We start from the raw sequence: 25,070 nt of genomic DNA on the forward strand, positions 1-25,070 counted from the left end.
TATCGTCAACATGATTTACATAATTCAAGAAATAAACTTATGTTGGATCAGATTCATCAAATCTTCATTCAAACTCTTTATGTTGTCACTTGGTAATAATTGAATTCTAATTCTTTGTTAACACTAGGATTCTTGGCATAACCTAAATCTTGTTCGGTCAATACTAAAATTTTCTAATTCTCAACACACTGAATTATATTGACACTCAACACATACTAAATTTTTCTTTTCTCAGTCATAACCATCTTTTTGCTTGGCCTAAACTAAATGATCAACTTATACTCTTTGTTTAGTTAGGCTTGTAAAACACATTCTTATTGCATAGTCTTATTCTTATTTTTTCTTCAGTATCCTTTCATTGTAGCCTAAAGAAGATAAATAATACACTATATCATTAGAGTCTTGCTTGGTCTTAGTGATCCTTTTATAGACCATATAACTTAACCTTTCTCTAGGTACTCTAGTTATCCTTTGTTTTTAAATCCTCTTCATCAATCAATCAAATGATAACATTCTGACCAAATTTAGAAATTGTCTTACTAGCAAGTATTAGGTTTGACATCAGCGAAAAATAATTATTTTTCCCATGATAGATTTCTATACTTCAACAATCTTCTTTTTCAACATTTTATAAATCCTAGTTCACCTCCCCCTCTTAGTATCTTTCTTTCCCAATAGAATCCCAACAAGATACTAAGACGACAGAAGGGGGGTGAATCAAGATCTTTTAAAACTTTAACACCTCAATCATTAACCATAACTAATAACTTTACTAATATGCCTGATCTCAATATTACCATAAACCAAAACAAACATTTAGTGTAATATATTATTAGATATGGTATCTATTTGCATGAGTAACACTCACAACACATAAACAACTCATAACACATGACACAAAGATTTAGCTACATAGAAACCCTCCAAGGTGAAGGTAAAACTATGATGGGGATGATATTCACAAAGTCTTCACTATTGCAATGATAAAATTTTCCTATTAGGGCTATAGTTTTGATCACTTCTAATGATCTATCCTATGAGGGTCTACCCTATTAAGATCTTACAAGACTTATAAAATGTACCTTGATTAAAAGATTTTACATCACAACTAAGTGCATACTTTGCTAAGAGATTTACAAAGGTCTAGTAAAACCACTCTGTTAAGAGATTTACACCTTGAAACACTTTCTAGAATGTATTAGTACCCTATCCTTTTGTTTGAACTATAATATCTATAATAGATCTCCTCTGTACAATTAATGATCAGTTATTTGATTTGATTTGTCTCTAACTTTGCACTTCATTGCTTCTCTAGAATGCTCCATCATTCTTCCTAATTCATCTTCACACTTTACACACAACCCAAAAATTAATCATAAAATTATCTAAACATGTGATTTAGGTCATAAAACCTTCTTAAATAACCATTAGATGAAGATTCTAGATCATGATCAATAATTTAGATTCATTCTTTTTGGCACTTAGTCCTTTAAATTTTGTGATTTGTTAAATTTCTTGCATAGGGATTAATGATCCTTGCTACAACATGCAATCACCTCCATAACTAGCTCCTTGATAATATAAAATCATCTCCAATATGGTAAAAATGTTTTACCTCAATGTTTGTGTGATTAAAAATAATTATGTCAAAACTAGCTTGCTCGACACTAGTACTGTTGGTGCTCGCCCATGTCTTAATCTTATATTCTTTTACTCAATCTCAACTCTACTAGGCATAAACTATATTTCTAAGTCTCTATCAAGCTTGATTTAAGAATACACTAAGCCTATATATTGCTTGTCTAATAACTTGGTTGATACTAGAGTACTCAGTGACCATAGACTTGCTCAACAATAACTATTGCCTTGATATAAAGTCAAATATATACAAGTCCTTCATAACATTTCTCAATTTTTATAGGATGAATTAGTTGTAGTGAATACCAACCAATCTTTCCTAATGAGTGACTAAGTGGTTTGCACAAAGTGAAAATACCATGATTGTCTTGAAGATCAACAATCTCGCCCTTTGAGATTAGTGACAAAAACACTTTTTGTGATCAAACTTTATATATCAAAACTGAAATATAAGTACTCCCTCTTAGGCTATACTCTATAGAGATAATTTGGTCTATACATGAACATCAATTCTTACAATGTTTAAAATCTTTTCAAAATTGTTTTGTATGCACACCGCTAAGTATTAGACTGACTGACTCTACATGAGTTCAAACTTTCAAAATTTGCAAAATTTGCATGGTAATACCTTTGATCATCATACCTTATTCATTCCCCCTTTTTTTTTTCACAATTTTCCTTGTTTTCAACTAGGGGCCAAGAATTATACCATATTTCTCCAAAAATTATTTATGGGATGTTAAAAATCATTGCCATGGTGTTGTCCCAATTTTTCATGAGTCCATTAAGAATGTGTTTCTAAACTTCCAATTAAGCTACTAGATTTATCATGATGTTAGCTATGGATAGTTTTTGAGTTCCCCAAATTAAATTTTATTTGTAATCTTTAGATATTTTTACATGACTTCCAAATGTAGAGTCAACAAAGATAGAATTGTTAGCTACTCAACTCTTTTTTTTTTCTTCCTAGACAAGTTTAGATTCATTTCCTTCTAAGAATCTTAACCTTGAAAAAGTGAACTAACCTTGAAGTAGCATCCAAGGTAAGTGCACTTTCAATCCTTTGTAAATCAACATCTATTTTGTCCATTTGATCTTTGATCTCCTTGCTAAATTCTAGAACATAGAATAGTTTCCCAAATAATGAATTAATATTAGAAACTACCTTTTGAACTTCACTACCTTGGTTAGAAAGTTCAAGCATCTTGATGGCTATCTCAGTTGACACTTTCTCCATGATCTTATTATCATATTTTTCTTCTTCTCTTTCCATTAGCTTCTACTAGATATCAATGTGTGGCTCAATAAACTTATCAGAAAATTTTAACAATTGTTCAAGAATAGGAGCATTTTCATCTAAAACATTAATAATTACAGTGTTGAGGAAAATATCCTTTATATCATACAAAACATTTTTTTTTTTCCATTTCTCTCTTCTTATCTCAACTTACTTTTCCTTTCTAGAAAACAACTCACTTAATGTTCTCATTTGTTCTTCACTCAAATTGGATTTATCCCAGTCTAGTATGACTATATCTTCATCTATAGTAACTGCTTACCTTTTATGACTTGGGGTGACTTTCTATGCTTCTTTTTAGCTTCTTTTCCTTAGAATTTTTCATGCTTGAGCACAGGATGTTTAGTTGCAAACCCTAGGTTTTAACTTCCATATTTAGCTTGTGTGACTCTTGAGTCACATTACCTTGTTGTGCTTCTTATCTTGCATTCTAATCCTCTTGACTTGGTTGTGGTGCTAATACATGTGATTGATTGTTCTTAGTATTTTGATGTTCAACTACTAAATTTTTTTTCCAACCTCTTTTTCTCCCTCTAGTTGAGGTCCTGAGGCAATTGTTTGACTCACTGTAGAAGATAGATCTAGTTAGTCTTTAGTGTTCTTCTCCCCTTTCTTTCTTTCTTTATTATCAGTCCCCTTTGTGACCTCATCTATCTTTTGTTTCTTAGTTGGATCATTATATATAGTATTGGATAACTTACCCAATTTTTTGACATCTTCACCTTATGCTTCATTATGATGTCCTTTGTCTCCAATAAAAATGTAAGAAAGGTAGAGGTATCAGGTACTATATCTATAGTTTGTGTACATACCAGTGCATATGATTTTGGATACTCTTTTATTTGAATCAAAATAGGCTATGGATTGAGAAATACCTTTGTGGTAGGTATTTGAATAGGTGTATCATCCTTTCGTTCTCCCTCAGCTAAAGAATCATCATTCTTTGGAATATCTTTAAGTTCATCTTCAATGATGATGGTTTCCTATTGTTCTCTTTCTTGAATCTTTTTCCTTATGGCCTCCTCTAGTTCCTTAGTCTCATCATAGTAATCTTGTTTATTATCATACTCAATCTGTTTAGATTTATTCTCTTTAGTTTCATCTTTCTTCAGCTCTTTGTATATCAATCCAAAGATCTTCTAGATTAGTTTACTATTTTGCACAATGTCTTCAATCTTATTCTTAAAAACTAAGAACACCCTAGTTTTAGGTACAAATATGTTCCTATAATTGTCCATAAATTGAATAATTTGCTTCTTTGTTAGTTCAAACATAATTTGAGCTAAAGTAGCTTCCTTAATATGCCTCTCTGTCATTATGCCATATTGCCACTTTGTATCAATTTTTCTATATAATTCATTAGGGACATTGTTTCCTATCTCCAATTGTGTTTTCTTGAAATTGGCCATCATATTAATTATGGCTTCTTCTATCTTCACTTTATCATTTTCATCTAACATCTCCTACTTAATAAATTGAAAACTTGATAATCTAGTCCTATTCCTTATGCTTTTACATACCTCATAAATTATCTAAGGAGGCTTATGTACAATGACTATATAATGGATGACATCATTAGATTCTGTGTTGTCATCAGCTTGTTCTTCATTTTGAACTATTAGGCTTCTTCTTGTTTTCTCTGCTATGTCTTTATTACAACAATATTTCTCTTCATTGAGTTGGATCATTCACCTAGTTTAACAATATTTTCCACACCCTTCTTTTATGTCTTGACCTTTGTTATAGTTTTAATTGGTCTTGTTTGACTAGGAATAGGGGTAGGTTTAATCATTTTCTTCTTTAGGCTCTTCTTAACCTTAGACTCGACAATTATTATCTATTTTCCCTTCTTGGCTTTTGAATCAGCCACAACTATCTCTTTACCCTTCTTCACTTCCTTCATCACCATCATTACTGTCGGACCTATGTTCTCCTTTTTCTTGAATTATATGTAAAGGCATTTCTTGTTTAGTTCCTTCATGTAGTGTCTGTTCTAAGGTCTTTATCATCTTCTTCTCTTCTTATTCATAGTGGTAGCTTTTAAATTAATTGTGATTTTAGTCTTTGCAAATTCATATTTTTCAAAGGGTTTGGCATCCTTATCAGCCTTCTTTGCTAGTAATGTAGTGGTAATTGTAAACACTTCATCTATGTTGACTTCATAGGAAAAGGTTCTTAACCATGCTACACTAAGAATCGTAGCTTGAACATATGTCTAGTTAGTGTCTACCAAAAAATAAACATCATCATAATACTTATCAACCAATGACTTGGGAATTCTAGTCCTCTTCTTTTTCTTTCATTTGAACTCTTCAAAATACCCATCCATCACATTATCACAATTTTCTCCTAAAGGACAAATGTAATCATTTATCTATTGAGTAACACATCTCCGTTGTTCCCAAACAACACCTCCAATGGTACGAAATGAAATTTGAACATAGAAAAATATATAAATAATTGACAATCCAAACTTACATTGCATTGCATTTTTGGCCTTCTTTATGGTTGAATTTTTTTCTACCAATTGGGTTAACTCAAGCTTGAAAAGATCATAAGACTGATATTTCTTCACAATCTTCTATGCCTAATCAACTATAATGCATGGGACACTATCAAATTTTCTTGATCAATAGAATTTATAGGAAATAACACTTACTCCAAACTCAATGTGTGGATCATCTAGCTCAATCACATCTCAACTTTGGCATCTCATCTTTTTCTTCTTATTAGTCATAGGGTAACTGGTCACATTATGAAATATTTCTTTGGTAATCTTTATTGGTCCATTCTTTAGCCATAATTACATGTTGTGAATCTTTCTTAGCGCTACCTTAATCCATTCAACTTAAAAGTTTCTAGAGAAATTTAGAGCATGAGTCAACCCTTTCTTTGTTATATGCTTGTGTTGTTCCTTCAACAAACCATATTCACACAACTTTTCATACACCAATCTCACTTCATAATCTCCCAATTCTCCAACCTTTCACATATAACACATCCTTACATTATGAATCATAATCACCCTTGGTGGAATTGATGATAGGGCACCTGAGGAATCACCCTTCATAGCAATTTTAGGAATTGCATTATACTTAGGTGGAGAACATGCATCATTCTTAACTAATTATGCATTACTAACCTCTAATCTTTGCTTCTTCATACTTGATGATAAACTAGTTTTCATTTCTTTGAATCTAGGGTTTTGAACACAAACATTTGCATAAATCAATAACTAAAAATTCTTTATGATTTCACAATGATTTCCAATGGCACACTTTGAATCTCTTTGTAATCTCTACTAAATGCTCTCTAGATGCTCATATTTACTTTGCTCTCTAAAAAATTGAATGCTTTCTGCTCAAAATGACTTCAAAGATGTGCTATTTATCTCAGAATTATAATTTTAGGACCTCATAAATGTTTTGTACTCATAATGAGTGACATATAACTATCTCAGCCAAAATAGGGTAACTTGATTATCATACTTCTAAAGTCCATAAACTTGATTAATGCCACAACTTATCCACAAATACCATTCCTTCTTGGCCTCTTTACCCTTAGATAACTTATAATATTGACACTTAGTCAATACTAATAGTTCAACTCGGTATCAACATACATGTCTTTTTTCTAACATAAAATTTGTCCTTGTGCATCCTTTAACATGCTCATATGGACTGCAATGTATTCAAACATATGAACTAATATAGGATTTAGCAATTTGAATCATAGTTCCATACATAACCCTTATCTTAGTTTGTAGTAGGGGAATCACCTGATCCATTGGATTGGGTGATCTCAATACCATTTTAATTATTTCTTTCTTCTTCCTTATTCCTCTAGGCTTGATTCATCTAGCTTCTTACTTGTTCAAATCCAATTATTCCTTTTCCCTTGTATTGTTCATGGTTAAATACTAGTTCTTGGTTCATGCAGTTTTTACTTAAGTGACTGACCATGTGACAATGGTAACACATTATGCCACCATTCATCAAACTTTTGGATTTCCCTTTGGAATGCTTCCTTATGTAATTTTATGCAATATGACCATACTGTCCACATAAATGACAATTTTACCATGTATTATAATCCCAAATGATCTTGTTACCTTTCCTAGGTACATTACCTTGATTGTTATGTGTCAAAATTTTCTTAACATTATATCTATAATCTTGTGCTTTATGACCATACTTCTAACATGAATATTAGTATCCTTCAAATCTAGAAGTAGCTACTGTCTTATTAACCTTTTCTCTACACTCATGTACTTGATGCCCTTATTTATTGTAATCATAAAAATAACCATTGAATTTTGGTTTAGGGCTTGACTTACCAAATTTTCTCATATAGACATTTGATGCATGACCTGGTTTTTCATAGTGATAACATGTAGGCTTCTTTTTCTTTATCTTTGCATTCCTTTGTTCTCCTTGTTTAGATGACTCTCCTTGCTTAGTATATCCTAGTCTAGAAGTATCATGAGGTCTTCTTTATGCTCTCATCTTATCATCAAGAATCCTTAGTCCTTCTTTAGGTCTGTTCATCCTTTCAATATATTCCTTCTCATCTTTCTACTAATTCTTCAACATGTCATTCTCATATTTCTGATTCATGATCTCAAGTTCCTTTCTTGTGTTCTCTTGAGTAGCTCCCAATAGTTGATTGACCATGTCAAATTGATTATTTAACAAAGTTTGTACCTCAATAATATTTTCATCCAACCTTGAGCTATCATGATTTTAGTTCCCCTATTATTTCAAACTTCTAGGACTAGGGTTGAGTCAATGTGATGTCATGTCTGGGTCTAGATTTACCTTGAGGAACTTCTCTCATCTATCCCTCTATGTGCACCTAGGTGGGCTTTCAAAAGAAATATAATGCATTCATTCATATTAGGTGATTAGGAAAGGGAGGGTAAGTCTATGCATTTCCTAGATGAGAGGGATGTTGTATAGAAATCCTAATGATTTTATCAAGTGTTCATGGTGAAGACAAGATGCTTTTGAAAATAAGATCAAGACTAGAGGATATGATGTAGATCATGGAAAAAGGATAGAAGGAAGACCATTCAAATTTGATGCAGAGGAAGAGCTCAAATATTTAGTAATGGTGGAAAACCATAGTCAAGGTGGCAAGATGATTATTTAAAGGTCAAAAGGCTCAATGAATCATTCTGGACCATCAGATAGAGTCAAATCAATGACAATGGTTCAGATTTCATGTTTATGTGGTCTCTAAAGTTGAATAGTCAAAACCCAATCATAAGCTTCCACATGGTGAGGCTCCTATGGTGCATTAAGCAATAGAAAGTTAAAGGTTGGATGATCCTAACCATCAGATGGAGATTAGATCAATGACTCTAAATGAATTTTGCACCTAGTCTCTAGAATAATGACACTTGTCCACTCAAATCCATTTCAGGCCAAAATTAAATGGTGTGAAGATTGTATGGCCTCCATAATCTCATGAAGGTAATATGTACAAAATAATTAACCATTGATGTGTTTTATTAAGAAAGGTGATTGTCTGGGCCCAACTAAGATGGAGAGCGAATAAAGGAATGCCACATGGACCCAACTAAAAACATAATGAAACACTTCAGATGAATCTCTAGTCGTAGATGAAGTTTATCTATGGTCCAACTTAGGGTTTTAGAAAATAACTTATAGGTCTTCAAAAAGGTAAAAGATTTAGTCACAACCATCCATTGCAAGATCAATGACTCATATTTAAAGTCAAGGGTTAGCTAAAGGAAAAAGAAGTTTTCAAAGGTAGAGCCAATGTTTCATTGATGAGTTTGAATCTTTTTAGTTGCAAAGTAAATTGGAGCATTGATTGAAGCATTAATAGGGAATAAAAACATGTGAAAAATAATCCATCGATGCCAAAAGGAAGAATCTTATGGATTTTTGCATATTTCTCAGTGATAATGTAATAGTTGACCTTCTCTATTCTTATCCTTCATGTTGTATCTCTTCTTCTCCCCCTCAACTATGTAGCAGATAATTATTGATATTCCAATGTTGTGATAATGCAATAATTGAAGACTGTTAGTCTTCAATTTAATAATGACTATAAATAGCCAAGAACCCAAGGAAGAGGGCCTACATATGTAATTTCATTTCAATCAATAAAAGATTGACAAGTTTCTTGCAACTTCTCCCCTTGTATTTCTAGATACTGAGTGAGAATTGAGAGGGTGAGTGAAATGGAGGATGTGTATGATGTCTGCAACTGGGATCTTGTTGGTCTTGATTCCATTTAGGATCAACACTTCTAATGGTAAGGAAATTTTTTCCTCTAATTAAGATAGTTCTACATGTAGGTTAGTTTCTTATGGAGCTAAAGGACATTTGTGTATGAAGCTGATAACTTCTTTCTGGATTCCATTTTAGATGAGCGTTAGCAATATGGGTAGAGTGCACTTTACCTTTCACATGAAAATCTACTTCCTTTCCATTTCTCAGGCTACATTCTAATAGCTTAGTTGCATTTTGCATTTAGATAGTAGTTAGCCCTAAAACTCACCTAGGTTGCTTATGTCTATGAAAATATAGTTAGCCTCTTCTACTCTCAGGTGAAGAGCATATCCCATAGTCACCCTTTGATCAATAAAAAATATCATTCATTGAATATCATATTCACATAGGGGAGTTGTACCCTTTAATTTAGGGATTAGTGACATAGGAGTGCACTAATCCAATTTTTTGTAGATAGCTTGTTTCTCACAATCTTGGGCATAAGGAGTCAAGATAAAGTGTAGTGCCTCTTGTGTTTGCAATCTGCACCTTGTTTATTTTGATCTAGAGATACTTGTTACTCTGTTATGTTTATATTTGAGATGACCTAAGGGTTAGATGTTATACTTTAATTTTCAATATCATAGATGTTAAAATTACTATGTTGTTCAGTTGATCATATTTGCATGAGGATGGCATTTTGAGATAAAAGTACTTTTTATGATGATATTTGGTTATCCAGTATTTGGACATATCTTTGATTGTGTTATATGTAGGATTTAATGTTATGGTTATTTACTTCATTCTTGCTTTGTGAGGCTTTATGTGAATGTGAGTGATGTAAATGAATTATTTTAGTATAATGGAATAAATGGTTAAATTAGGTTATTTAATGCATTTAGTACTTTGGCTATGTTATTATATGAAATTGCACTTGATCATGTGTTTTAGTGTGCATGATTTATATCCCTTGTAGTGGCACATGGAGTTATTGATTTAGTTATTCATATTTTACCAATGTTGTCCCTGTATGGTTGATGTATCTTATTTTTAAGTGTTTAAATTAAATGTTCCAGTGATTTAATAAATATGAGCTCATTTGCATTATGTGATCAAACCTATGAAAATGTTTATGGATTTAGAGGTTCACATTTTCATGAAGGTTGTTAAGGATTTTTTGTGATTTTGGGTTTTCCAAATTTACTTTAATTGATTTTTAATTTTTGGCAGCTTTGCCATAGATGAATTCCAATTACTTGGAATAGCCTATTTTCATTTGGGTTGATTAGAGGTTTAACTAATTACCTAGTTATTTACCCTAATCAATTCTTCACTCCAAAAGTGAATAAGTATCCAAAGAAGAAATTAATTCCTCACTTCTCACTTTTCTAAATTACAAATTTGAGAGATTTTTCCAAAATCCTCTTCTAGAGGATTGCATTTCTTTTTGTTGTGAGAGTTATGGGTGTAAGATCTTTTCAAGAGCGGTCTCATTGGATCCAGCTTGGGAAGACCTTGCTTTTCTATGACTTTCAAAAGCTTCCATGAGATATTTATTTTATTTGGCTAATTTTTGTTTTAGAACTTTTGGCTATCAAGTAGGACACTCCCATTTTTATGTTGTAGCTTTTTTTCTACTTTCATTTCTAGCAGATGTGTGTTAGGAGGTTGAGAACTAGTATTCCCCTCTATTTTTGATTGCTAGTTTTTCTCGGTTGCTCAGGTATGAAAATTTTCCAAATTTTTAAGATGAGGGTTTGGGATTTCGCACCGTTATGTTGACCATTTTGCATACAATTTTCAAACCTAGATTTTATTGAATTTTTGTGGCTTTTGTGCCCTAAGACCAAATGGGTTTTAATTTTGGATTTTTCTGAATTTTAAAGTTTTACTTCGATTTGTGTGTCACCTAGTTTTCTTGAGCTTTCCTAGCATGATGTTGGTCATGGACTTTGATTATCCATAGGATGTCAGTCAACTCATTGTTTCACTTTTATGTTGCATTGGGATGCATTCCACTTTCATACTCTTGACTTTGTATTCAGTTGAGTGATTTTGTATTTGATGTTTAGTTTGGTTGCATCATTGGGATTCATGTAGAATTCATACTCTCAGATTGAGGCCAGTTGAGTGAGTTCATGATGTTTGATTTTATTGTACATTGAGATTCATATAGAATATGTACTCCCAAGCTTGCATTTAGTTGAGTGTTATTTTTCTTGTGTTATCATCTAGCCCTTGTTTTATGATCTTCATAATGGTGTTGCACCACACACAAGAACATGCATTTTTTGGGTGACTTGTGAGGCTTGAACTTTCAATTATATTTCAGTGGAGTTATGTTTATTGTGGTTGGATTGGGAATTTGTATTGCCTTTGAGAACTCATCATGTGATGAGCATGGGTATCTAGGGTAGATGTGTGAAGTGACTTCTCTCATGTACCTGAATGCAAAAATGGCTGACAAGGTAATGTAAAGAGGTTCTAACAAGTGATAACTAAATTAATAAATGGGTACTAAAACTTAATGAAAAGATAAGATTTTGAACACTTGGCCTCCCAAGGGAGTTGATCGAAGGTGTGTGTGTGGCCTCATGAGGAAGTTGATCAAAGATACAATATTTGGCCTCCTACAGGAGTTGATCAAAGATACTTTACGAGTCTAGCCTCCTGAGGGAGTTGATCAAAGGCTTGAAGTGCTCATGGAAAGTAATGATACTCCACTAGAGTCCCTGCATAGTTATCCATAAAGGGTCTGACCAGTGACTTGTTGTACTTGCATTATGTCATGATCTTTTTTCAGTCATTATTACTATTTGGGATGCATGTTAGCCATAGACATCTATTTTTTGTGTGTTTGTGTTTGGATCATTATCTCCATCAGCATGAAAAGAGTTGACCTATGGGTTCCACATGGTTAGGAGGTGTAGCTATGTATATCACTAGGGTTCGGTATACAAAGATAGTCTATTGTTCCAGTGTGATTGATACTTGATGTTCACTTGATATTTTAGTTTATCTAGAGCATGTTTCCTTGTGATTTATGCTTTCATTGGAATGTGTAGATATCATGTTTAGATGATGTTAGTTGATTGATACATTCCAGTATTATGATATTTAGCATATGTTTAGGTCATTTGATTTACCTAGTTGGAATATCTACTGCTTATATTTTTGTAGCATGATTAGATGTTCTTGTTCGTATGATGTTATTACACTTTAGTAGTGATGCCCCCATAAGATAGCTTTGATTATCTAGTTGGTAGTTTGGGATGTTATGCATGGGGTATGGCTAGGAACCTTGAGGTCTCATGATGCTATTATGGTTGGGAGGAACTACACAAGTATTTATTTGGTTTTGTTCATTGAGATGTTGCTTTATATATATATTTCCTTTACTACTTTGGTTTTGATGGTTAGATGTAGATTTGATCTTGTAGTTACTGTGTTCAAGTGTGTATACCTCAATTTGTGGATCCAGTACTCCCTGGTGTGGAGGAATTATTTTCCCTACCTTTTTGTCTTCTCATCTTATGTTTACCTTGCTTGTTGTTGTGAATCCTCATGCAAGATTGTACTCTCTCCTATGTGAGACATGGTATTTCCTCATGCACAAGCTTGCATTTATTCACATTGTTCCTTGTACTTCCTCATGCAAACCTCAACACCACTATAGTGTATTTTGGTTGTTGGACTAAGCATTTCCTCACATGAGGGGTAGTTTCTCACATGGCATGTTGTACTTCCTCATGTGAAGGGGTACTTCCTTGTTCAAAATTATCTATTGGAATTTTCTTGCATGAAAAATAGGGGCATCTTTACTATTTTTTGGAGAATGCAATTTGGTGTTTTGAGTACCCTTTAGGATTGTTTAATTTTCCAAGCCTTGAAAAATCAAAGATTATTTGTTCCATTGTCATCTTTAGCTTCAATCTTTAGTTTGAATGTGTTAGTTGGTAGTGGTGTTTGGAGATTTATTGCTTGTTAGGATTGTGGTTAAGTATTCCTTTGTGATCTTTGTGATCCTAGTATGTTAATTTTTGTGTGCATTCATGTTTGTGAAATTTTTTTTCTTGACTTGTATTGAATCTTTGTTCCAAGGATCTCCAAGTAGGGCATTACATTTGGTATCAGAGCCCATGTCGCAACATTGGGATCTCTATGTTACGCTTCCACTATGTTATTATTTTTAGTATGTGTATTATTATCTTATAGTTTCTTATTTTAATACCTTATTGTGGTTCATGCTTGTGAATCTTTGATTTTGATGAGTTTTTCTAACCTTATCTTGTTGCTCCCAAAGTGATGCCTCCTATACATAGATCTGGTGGTCAACGTAGTAACCAACAGAGTAACCATGAAGAAGAACACTATGAGGAGGAGCGTCAAGATGGTGGGGGAGAATAGGGTAACAATGATCATGGTGACATTGAGGCACTAATGCCCTTTCTACAAGAGATCATAGATCAGTTGGGGCCTCCTATAGATGAAAGCCAATGTGACAATGGCCAGGAAGAGGGATCTCATCATGGAGATTCCCACAGGTCTGCGCATAGAGAAGAGGAACATAATTGTGAGCATGAATGTTCTCATACACCACTTAGTGGTAGAAGGCACCGATGCAGGGACCTTGGTCAGGATAATGATGACTTCACCTAGGTGGAGATGATGTGGGAACTCCAAAGGTCTAAACTACCACTATGTGATCGTGAAGGGATAGCGCTCAAGGTTGAGACTTGGTTACTGGATTTGGGGCATTGCTTTTCCTTATTACCCTATAGAAGAAACATAAAGGCCCATTGCACTATCACATAGTTGGGAGACCATGGATTTATATGGTGGGATGTGGAGAGCATGAAGCTCCATATTGACATAGAAAAACTAACTTGGGGGAGCTTTGAGGAGAGGTTCAGGGAGAAATTCTTATCTCTATAGCACCGTGAGGCCTGTACTGATGAATTTCATGAGCTCAAGCAAGGGAATATGATGGTGGATCAGTATGAGAAGCAATTTTTAGGGGTGGGGTAGTATTTGAGTTACTGTCATGATGAAGCATTCCTCACCCAACATTTTGTCAAGGGCCTTAGGGACTCTATCATTGGAGATGTTCATGTTCACCAATTGAGAATGCTTGCACTTTCCATAGAGAAGGCAATAATTCTTGAGAGCAATGCGGCTAGAGGGTTAAGTGGTAAATCAAGTTCTCATAGTCATAGTGCATGACCTACAGTGTCAGGTCCACCTCTCTCTTAGACATAGAGTATAGGACATACTCATACCCAATCAACATCGTCTAAGGGAGGGCTTCAAAGGTTTGAAAAACACCAATCATAGAACCATCAAAATGACCAAGACTCAACTAATCCTAGAGTAGAAGAGGAGAATTACCCATGAGATAATAAGCCCCAATAGAGTCACCTAGCTTAGGGTGGGCAAAAGTATTCTAGTAGGGTGAGCAACCAACAACCTAGTGCTCCATATGGAGGGCATGGCTATGGGAATGGTTATAGTGGTGGGGCATGCTTCACTTGTGGTTAGTTGGGCCATAGGGAAGCAAAATTTCCTTAGAAGACATCATCAAGACTGAATAGAGGTGTGACCATGTCAGAGTCCATAGTAGGGGATGCATGTAGATCCCATAGAGATGATGTAGATTTTGGTGAGTGTCATGTATATCCTCAAGTGTCTAGATATCAAACTGGAAAGGGCTATATGGGACTTGAGTGATGTGACCTTGATTACTTGGGAAGATGCTACTCGATTGAGAGTTTTGTACCCCTAGATTTAGTGCCTCTCATATTTGTAGTTTGTACATTATTTATTTTGATCTAAGAGATACTTGCTACTCATGTTATGTTTATATTGAGATGACCTAAGGGTCTAATATTATACTTTGATATCCAGTATCATAGATATTAGATTACTATGTTGTTCAATTGATCATATTTGCATGATGATGCCATTTTGAGATGACAATATATTTTATGATATATTTGGTTATTTAGTATTTGGACATACCTCTGATTATGTTATATGTTGGTTTTAATGTAATGGGTATTTACTTCATTCTTTCTTTGTGATGCTTTATGCAAACGTGAGTGATGTAAATGGATTCTTTCAGTATAATAGAATAAATGGTTAAATTAGGTTATTTAATGCATTTAATACTTTGACTATGTTATTATATGAAATTACACTTGATCATGTGTTTTATTGTACATAATTTATATCCCTAGTAGTGGCACATGGAGTAGTAATTTAGCTGTTCATATTTTACCAATGTCATCCCTGTATGGTCAATGTATCTTATTTTAAAGTTTTTAAATTAAACCTTCTTGTGATTTATAAATCTAGACTCATTTGCATTATGTGATCATACTTGTGAGTGTGTCTATGCATTTAAAGGTTCATATTATCATGAAGGTTGTTAAGGAATTTTTGTGATTTTGGGTTTTTGGGCTTTATTTTAATTGATTTTTAATTTCTAGCAGATTTACCAAAGATGAATTCCAATTACTTGGAATAGTCTATTTTTTTTTGGGTTGATTCAAGGTTTAACTAGGTTACTTGGTTATTTATCCTAATCAATTATTCACTTGAAAAGTTAATAAGTATCCAAAGAGGAAGTTAATTCCTCACTTCTCACTTTTGCAAATTACAAATTTGAGAACTTTTCCCAAAATCCTCTTTTGGAGGATTGTGTTTCTATTCATTGTGAGAGCTGTAGGTGTGGGATCTTCACAAGATCAATCTCATTGGATCCATCTTGAGGAGACCTTTCTTTTTTGCAACTTTTAGTAGCTTTTGTATGATATTTATTTTATCTGGCTAATTTCCAATTTAGCCCTTTTGGCTGTTAGGTAGGGCTCTCCCATTTTTTTTTGTTTTAGCTCCATTTCTACTTTTGTTTCTCATACCTATATGTTAAGAGGCTGAGAACTAGTGTTCTCCTCCATTTCTAATTGCTAGTTCTACATAGTTGGTTGGGTATGAATGTTTTCCTAATTTTTAGGATGAGGGTTTGGGGTTTCACACCATTATGCTAGCCATTTTTGCATATGGTGTCCAAACCTAAATTTTATTGGATTTTCATGGCTTTTGTGCCCTAAGACCAAATGGGTTTTAATTTCAAAGTTTCTTGTGTTCTCATCCAACCCTTGTTTTATGATCTTCATGATTGTGGTGTGCCACACATGAGTGCATGCACATGCATTTGTCAAGTGGCTTGCAAGGCATGAACTCCTAGTTGTATTTTGGTGGAGTTATGTTCATTGGAGTTGGGTTGGGAACTTGCATTACCTTTGGGCACTCATCATGTGATGAGCATGGGTATGTAGGGTAGATGTGTGGAGTGGCTTCTCTAATGTACCATAGCCTAGAAATGGCCAACAAGGTAAAGTGAAGAGGTTCTAACAAGTGATAACTAAATTAATAAATGGGTACTAAAACTTAAAGAAAATATAAGATTTTAAACACCTAGCCTGTCATGGGAGTTGATCAAAGGTGTGAGTGTCTGGGCTCCTGAGGGAGTTGATCAAAGGCATAATATATGGCCTCCTACATGAGTTGATCAAAGATACTTTTTGAGTTTGGCCTCCCGAGGGAGTTGATCAAAGGCTTGAAGTAATTACACTACCTTGATGGCAAGTAATAACACTCCACTAGAGTCCTTGTATAGCTATCCATAGAGGGTCTGACCAGTGAATTTTTGTACTTTGTCTCATGATCTTGTTTTCAGTCATCATTACTATTTGGCATGAGTATTAGCCATGCACATCTATTTTATGTCTGTTTGTGGTTGGATCATTATCTCCATCAACATGATAGGAGTGGACCTATGGGTTCTACGTGGTTGTGATGTGTAGCCAAGCATACCACTACTGGGATCCATTGTACAAAGATGGTCTATTGTTCTAGTGCAATCAATGTTTGATGTTCACTTGGTATTTCAGTTTATCCAGAGTATGTTTCCTTGTGATTTCTGCTTTCATTGGAATGCTTGCATATCATGTTTAGACAATGTTAGTTTATTGATGCATTACTATTTTATGATGTTTAGAATATGTTTAGATGATGTGATTTACTTACTACTTATATTGTTGCAGCATGATTAGATGTTCTTATTCTTATGATGTTATTACACTTTAGTAGTGATGCCCTTATAAGACAACTATGACTATCTAGTTGGCAGTTTGAGATGTTACATGTGAGGATGGCTAGGACCCTCAAGGTATCATGATGTTGTTATGGTTGGGAGGAACTATGCAAGTATTTATTTGATTTTGTAAATTGTGATGTTTCTTTTATTATGTTTCCTTTACTGCTTTGGTTTAGATGGTTAGATGTAGTTTCTATCTTGTATCTATTGTGTTCAAGTGTTTATGCCTTGATTTATTGATTTGGTACTCCTCGATGTGGAGCAATTATTTTCTCTACCTTTTTATCTTCTCATCTTGTGTTTACCTTTCTTTCTGTTACAAATTCTCGTGCAAGATTGTAATATCTCCTATGCGAGACTTGGCATTTCCTCACGCACAAGCTTGCATTTCTTCATATGGATCCTTGTACTTCCTTGTGTGAACCTCAACACTAGTGCAGTGTATTTTGGCTACTAGACCAAGCATTTCCTCATGTGAGGGGTAGTTTCTTAGGTGGCATGTTGTAATTCCTTGCGTGAAAGTGTCTATTGGGATTTTCTCACATGGAAAATAGGGGCCATCTCCATTATTTTTTAGAGAATGCAATTTGGTGTTTCAAGTATCCTTTAGGATTGTTTAATTTTATAGGTTCAATAGATCGAAGATTATTTGTTCTGCTATCATCTTTGGCTTTCATCTTTAGTTTGAGAGTCTTAGTTAGTAGTGGTGTTTGGAGATTCATTGTTTGTTGTGATTATAGTTAAGTCTTCTATTGTGATCTTTGTGATCCTAGTATGTTCATTATCATGTGCATTTATACTTGTAAAAAAAAAATCTTGGCTTGTATTGAATCCTTGGTCCAAGGATCTCCAAGTGGGGCATTACACAAAGCCAATTCAAGGTGAGGGAAAAACTATTTACCAACTATTTTTGGTGACTCTACTGGGGAAAACTAAATGAATCTTTGGTTATCAAATGATTCTGCTAAGGAGCAATCCTAATAGGATCTATGGTATCTCAAGATCAATATTCCCCTATGTTTTAATTTATCTCATATGTTTAAGATTCGAAACTCTGCATAATGATCATGCCTAATGGTAAGAAGATGGTTAGGTCTAGACTTGACCTTACCCTTGAAGACCTCTATAGATGGAGTGACCATTTGCTTCATTAGCATCATAAAAAAAATTAGAAGTGCACATTTTACATTGACAATCAAAAACTTTGGCACCAGGTTTGTGCAAGATACCATGAGATAGAAGACTTAGTTGATTACAAGATATGAGATTTGATATAGGAGATGGAAGAAATAAAGAAAGAACCGACAACTAGAGCTAATGCTCCTCCACTTATGTGCACCTATGCTCCTATAGAAGAAGAGCTTCCTCCTCTTTGTGAAAAATATGATGAATATTTTGGTGTGCACTCGAAAGGAGAAGTCTCAACTTGGACCTAGAAAAATGAAGAAATAGCCATGCCTAATGTGAAAACTAAGAAAAGGCCATGGGTTGAGCTTATTCTTGAAGAACTCCATACAATAGATGACAAGGTGTTTTGAAAGATCTTGTTCAATTTTGTGGAGAGTCTTAGTAGAAAAGATGACCCAAAGTAAGGAAGATATGGAATCGCCACTACAATCATTTCCATAAATTAAAAGAATTGCAAGAGTGTGAAAGTAAGATGTTGAGGCCAAAGCAACCAATGGTATTTGAGCATGAAGAACTATAGGTGAAGTCACTTGTGTCTATCCCAATTATTAGCAAATAGGTGAACCCTCCCAATGCTAAAGAAGGAGATAGTAAGTCTTCATTAGATTCATCTAATGAAGAAAATCTTAGTTCAACTAAAGATAGTTATCATTCTATTCCAAAGCATCCATCCCATCTAGGAGGTGAGATGTCAATGGTAGTCAAGAAGGTGAGAAAAGAGGAGCCTTGTCAGTATGAGGAAGAGAATGTTCCTATACCTTTTGCAAAAGAAGAAGAAGATGTGACTTCACTAGAGCTCAACCTTTTGAAGATCAAGAGGAATGATGGTGAAGGGATCCAAGATTTCATGGAATGGTTTGATTACATAATGGCAATGATCCTTGAAGACAACATGCCCAAATTTTACAAGCAAGTTGTATTCTTCATCCTAGTCATGCCATTGCATATAAGACATCAACTAAAAGAAATTGAGGTTTGTGATGTTGAAACTACTAAACAAGAAGTTATTAGAATTGAAAAGATCTTAAATTTATCAAGACTGATAAAAGGAATATAAGATGCTAAGGTTATTGATAATGGGGTTTTTCTAATTGTTGAGTCTCAGTTTGAAATGTGTCAAAGCCTATCCCATTCGACTAAGATTATAGATTCATTTTTTGAATAACCTCAAGAGGATATCATGAATGCCAATCCTCAAGTTGCTAAACCTTCTCACTCTTCCTATAAGAATAGCATAGGAAGCCTAATGTTGAAGAAGAAGACCTTGGTTACCATATGTCTCAATCAACCCCTATCCTTTATAGAGGACTAGTCTAGGGTGTTTTTTAGTGGTGAATATTCATAATTTTGCAAATTTTATAATTTTTTGCCAGTAATTTGGCTAATAATTTAAGACTTAATGCAATCTAAATTGCCATATTTTTATTGAATTTAGTTATAAAATATTTAAAATCGTTCCATAATTTATTTTATTAAAAAATTTAGACTCAAAGATTCGCCACAATATTCAATACATGATTAGATTTGATTCACCTAAATATTATATATTATCAATGAAATTAAAATTAATTCACCAATAATTATCATAATTATTAGTTACTTTAGAGATGTATTACCACTATTTAGTTTTCAACATTGATTTAAAATATAATGTAATTATCCTTATAATTTCCATGAGATAAAATATGTTCAATTTTGATTTGTAATATTCCATGATGATTAGAGAACTTCCTATTATTATTGAGATTTGCCAATATTTTCTACTCAAAAATTATGATTCCAAAATAATAGCCAATGTAAATAATATTTAAAATTAAAAAATTGAGAGATTCGTCAATAAAAACAATTTGGTTTTTCAAAATAATTAAAGATTTGCCAATAATTTATATCTTTTTTCTAGAGGGGGGTTCTTAAAGTTTACCTTGGACTAGTCAATAATGACAAGGAAGATCATTTTTGTGAGACCATTTTCCGTTCTAATACAAATTCTAGCTTTGGCAATTTCATCTCTGATTACAATACCCTTACCTTTGGTGATGATGAACAAGTTCTAAATGACAAAGGGAATGTAGAAGACATAGAAAGAGGAGTTGCTCCCTTTGGTCATCTCCTATTGAGAAATGCTCACCTAATGAAGGACTTGATGAAGAGGGCTTAAGTGTGTATGTACTATTTGTGAGCTTGCTAAATGTTCATAACTACTTTGAAGGAAAAATGAAGTGGACAATAGAAATCTCTCACAACAACTCAAGTATGATGTGTTAGAATCCAAAAAGATTAATAACCCAAAAAACTAGTGCAAAGAATAGGTATCTAAACTATGAATGCAAATGATAAAAAATCAAAATAGCAACACAAAGTTAGTCTCTAAGAGAGTAATTCAAATGCTAGAATCAAAATAGCATTAAGAGGACGCAAAAACAAGAGATACAAATAAAAGCCAAGTAACATGCTTATATAGCCTAGGAAGAGGGAGGAGGTGGCAACACCAACCAATGAGGAGCAACCATATATCAGACTAAAGATAGCAAAGTATCTTCCCAAGATAGCTAATGGATGCTCACATGTAGGAAGGTGACACTTCACAACCATTTACCTAATAAGACATGCTTATTAACCTAAGAAAGATTATTAAAAGTGTACGAAAAAATTAGCAATATAGGGAAAAATAAACAATCGACTAGGAAATAAAATACTACACTAACACCCCCCCCCCCCCATAAGTGAAGCTTTGGTGGATGTAGAAATGGGTCTCGACAAGTCAAGCCTAATGAGGTACCCATGTACATAAAATTCCCCCAAAAGAGAGAGAAAAGAGACCCCCCCAAAAAAAGTCTGGACTTCAAGTGAGAGGAAGAAGCACCCCAAAAGATGAAGCATCTCGCACCCCCAACAAAGCTCAGAAATGAAGGAACTTTCTCTTAGTGAAGGGTTTGGTGAAGATATCAGCAACCTACTTAGAAGTCATGCAATAACAAAGGTCGATGATGTGACCATGGATGAGATCCTGAATGTAGTGCATGTGGACCTCTATGTTTTTGGTCTGCTGATGTTGGACTAGATTTTGTGAGATCTGAATGGCACTCTAGTTGTCACAAAATATGACTGATGGCACTCTAATCTAGATACCAAACTCAGTGGGAAGATGTTGAAGCCAAATGGCCTTAGTAGTGGCATTTATAGCCCCACAATACTTAGCCTCAGTAGGAGATAGAGAAATAGTAGACTACTTTTTGCTCAACTAACGAACAAGGCCTAAACCAAGTGAGAAGATATAACCTAATGTAGACTTACAATCCTGAGAATCACCCACCCAAACTGAATCTATGTAGCACACCAAATCAAGATCAATACCTACTGTGTAGTGAATCTCACAACTATGAGAACCCTAAATGTAGTGAAGGATCCACTTGGCTAGTTTTGAGTGTAGCTCATGAGGCTCCTACATGAATTGAGAGACCATGCCTATAACATATGAGATGTCAAGACTTGTATGAGTTAGATAAATGAGACTCCCAACAAGTGGAGAAGAACATTGAGCCTTAAGTTTAACTCTAGAAAGGAAGGGAGTTAGAGTAGGCTTACAATCAGCCATATGAAACTTTGAGAGTAAATCTAGAGCATACTTGGACTGTGTGATGGTGATCCTGAAAGGAGACTGAAAGATCTCAATCCCAAGAAAGTAATGCAAGAAGCCCAAGTCGATCATCAAAAAATTGTCTTAAAGGGCCACTTTCATAGCCTTAATGGTGGGTGAAGAACTTCCTATGATCAACAAGTCATCAACATACGAAACCAAAAATAAAATTGAATCACCCTATTATAGAATTTATACATTAGGATCAGAATGGCACCTAGTGAACCCAACTGATAGAAGGAAGGAGTCCATATTGGCATACTAGCCCCAAGGAGCCTGTCTGAGGCCATAGAGAGAATTCAAAAGATGGGACACAAGTAAAAAATACTGATGGAAGCCTTGCGGTTGCTCCATGTAGATCTCATCATGAAGGTCACCATGAAGAAAAGCACTCTTCACATCCATCTCATGTACTTCCCAATAGTTAGCTGCAGCAATGACAAGAACAAGTTGAATGGAATTCATTTAGGCAACTAGCACAAAAATATTAGAGTAGTCAATCCCAAGAACCTAGGAGAATCCTTTGGTGGCCAAGTGAGCCTTATGTTTGTCAATTAATCCATTTGCTGAAAATTTTGTCTGATAGATCCACTTACATTGAACAAGTTTTCTTCCCTTAGCAAGAGGGACAAGATCCCAAGTGTGGCTCCTCATCAATGAACTATACTCTTCCTACATAGCTATACCCCAGTCAGGAATACTAGAAGCCTCATGAAAGGATTGTGGATCTGAGGTAGTAGCGATGAGGACATGTGGAGCATCCTAGAATTGTGAATGAGTCTACCTGGTGCCTGATGGATCCCCAATCCAATCAGCTATAGATTGCAAGGTTTGTCTAGCCCAAAGTCGATCAAAAGATGGAGAATATAGAGGTGGATCATTAACCTCTGAATGATAACTAGGAGAGGAAGGAGGTGAGTTCTCTAAATCACTCTCTGCATCAAAAGTGGAGGTAGAAGACTACTCAGGTAAATCAGACAGAAGATCTATCATGTCTTCCAAGTGACTTCAATGTCAAAGTAGAAGGAGTTGGAGAAGTGATAGAAAGTAAGATTGAAGATCCCTCCTCAAACTGAACACTCCTCTCAATGAAAAACTCATGTGTAGTAGGGTGGAGCAACCGATAACCCTTTACACTATCAAGATAACCTACAAATATGCAAGGTCTGCTCTGCGGATCCAATGCCTTGCATTTCTCTATAGGAATGTGGGCCCATGTAGGAGAGCCAAAAACTTGAAAGTTCTTAATTGAGGGTTTTGACCACTCCAACTTTCAAAAGGAGTAACTTCCTTCAAGGCTTGGTGAGGAATATGGTTCTAGATATAACAAGCATAGTTAATGGCCTCTACTTAATACTATGGTGCAAGAGATCTAGAGTGAATTATATAGTTTTCCATTTCCTTTAAGGATCTATTCTTTTGTTTTGCAACACCGTTCTAGTAAGGATTGTATGGAACAGAATGTTGTAAATCAATCCCCTCTAAAGTGCAAAATATTCCAAACCAATAGTTGACATACTCACCACCATTATCTATGTGCAAAAATTTGATGGCTCTCCTAGATTGCTTTTCTACAAAAATTTTGAAGTCCTAAAAATGATCAAATACCTTTGACTTCTGTTTGAGAAAGTACACCCAAGTATATCGAGAAAATTCATAAATGAATGTGAGGAAATATTAGGCCCTGTTGAAAGAAGGATGCTGAAATGGACTAGCCAAATCCCTGTGAACTAACTCTAGTATATGTGCAGCTCTCCATGCCTTACTTTTGTCAAACTTTTCCTTAGTATGCTTACCAAGAATGCAACCTTGGCAAACACTACCTAAGAACAAAACTAAAGGAAACCCTGTGACCATGCTCTGCTGGTTGAGCTAATGAAAATATTGTAAGTTAAGATGGCCAAACCTCTCATGCTATAATTTACTCACATCATTAGAGTGAGTGAGAAAAAAATTTGAAGGAGGATCAGGAACAAAGTGAGAAAATAGATAGAGTCGTGACTGATAATCTAATCTCTCAACAACAACTATAAAATCACTGTGCAACTCATGTATCTCCACTAAATTAGGAGTGAACTCAACCCACTTGCCTGAACTTGTGTGAGTGATTTGGTATACTAATAGGAGATTAGTTGATAATGAGGGTACACAAAGAATGTCATAGAATGTGCCATCCCCCACATCAATAGACCCTCTCCCACACACCTCAACATGAATGTCATCACCCATTAAAATAGAATGCATAGTACATAGCTCTAAGGATGCAAGTTCTTCCTTAGATGAAGCCATGTGGTGTGAAGCACCTGAATCAAGAACCCAAGTGGATGGTGAGGAAATAATTGAAACAAGGGCCTTTCCCTTTCCTTTCCCCTTGTTGTTTTCTTTTTCCTTGTTAGACCCTTCATTAGAACTTTGTTTGATAGAATTAGGAAGACTGATATTATTCTTCTCAAGAATTTATGTCAAGTGATCAATTTGTTTCTTCAAACATTTATGTTCATCATGACTAGGTCTTTTACAATAGGCACATTTGACCTTTTCTTTCTTAGACATATCACCCTTGGAAGATGGGGTATCAATAATTTCTTTTGAAGCAACCAATATCTAATTCCTCTTTTCCTTGCTATTATTTTATTTTTCATCCTTACTATTGTTGTTACTACTTTTTCCTTTTTGTTCTTTTGTGCCTTGGTTGACAACCAAGGCATGTGACTTAGAGGACTTAAGAGTGCCCATTTGGATTAGCTTGGCTTGTTCTCGAGTGAGATTAATAGAAAAAACATCTAAAGATGTCATGGTCAATTGGGTACCAAGTGTGCCCTTACTAGCATAGAAGGTATAGGAAAACACAAAATATTCTGAACTTATCTTAAAGAGAATACTAAGAATCAATTGTTCATCTTTCTTTTC

Source organism: Cupressus sempervirens, chromosome 7 (assembly GCF_028749045.1).
Source record: "Cupressus sempervirens isolate cs-2001-9-10 chromosome 7, ASM2874904v1, whole genome shotgun sequence".
In the NCBI taxonomy this organism is placed as follows: domain Eukaryota; kingdom Viridiplantae; phylum Streptophyta; class Pinopsida; order Cupressales; family Cupressaceae; genus Cupressus; species Cupressus sempervirens.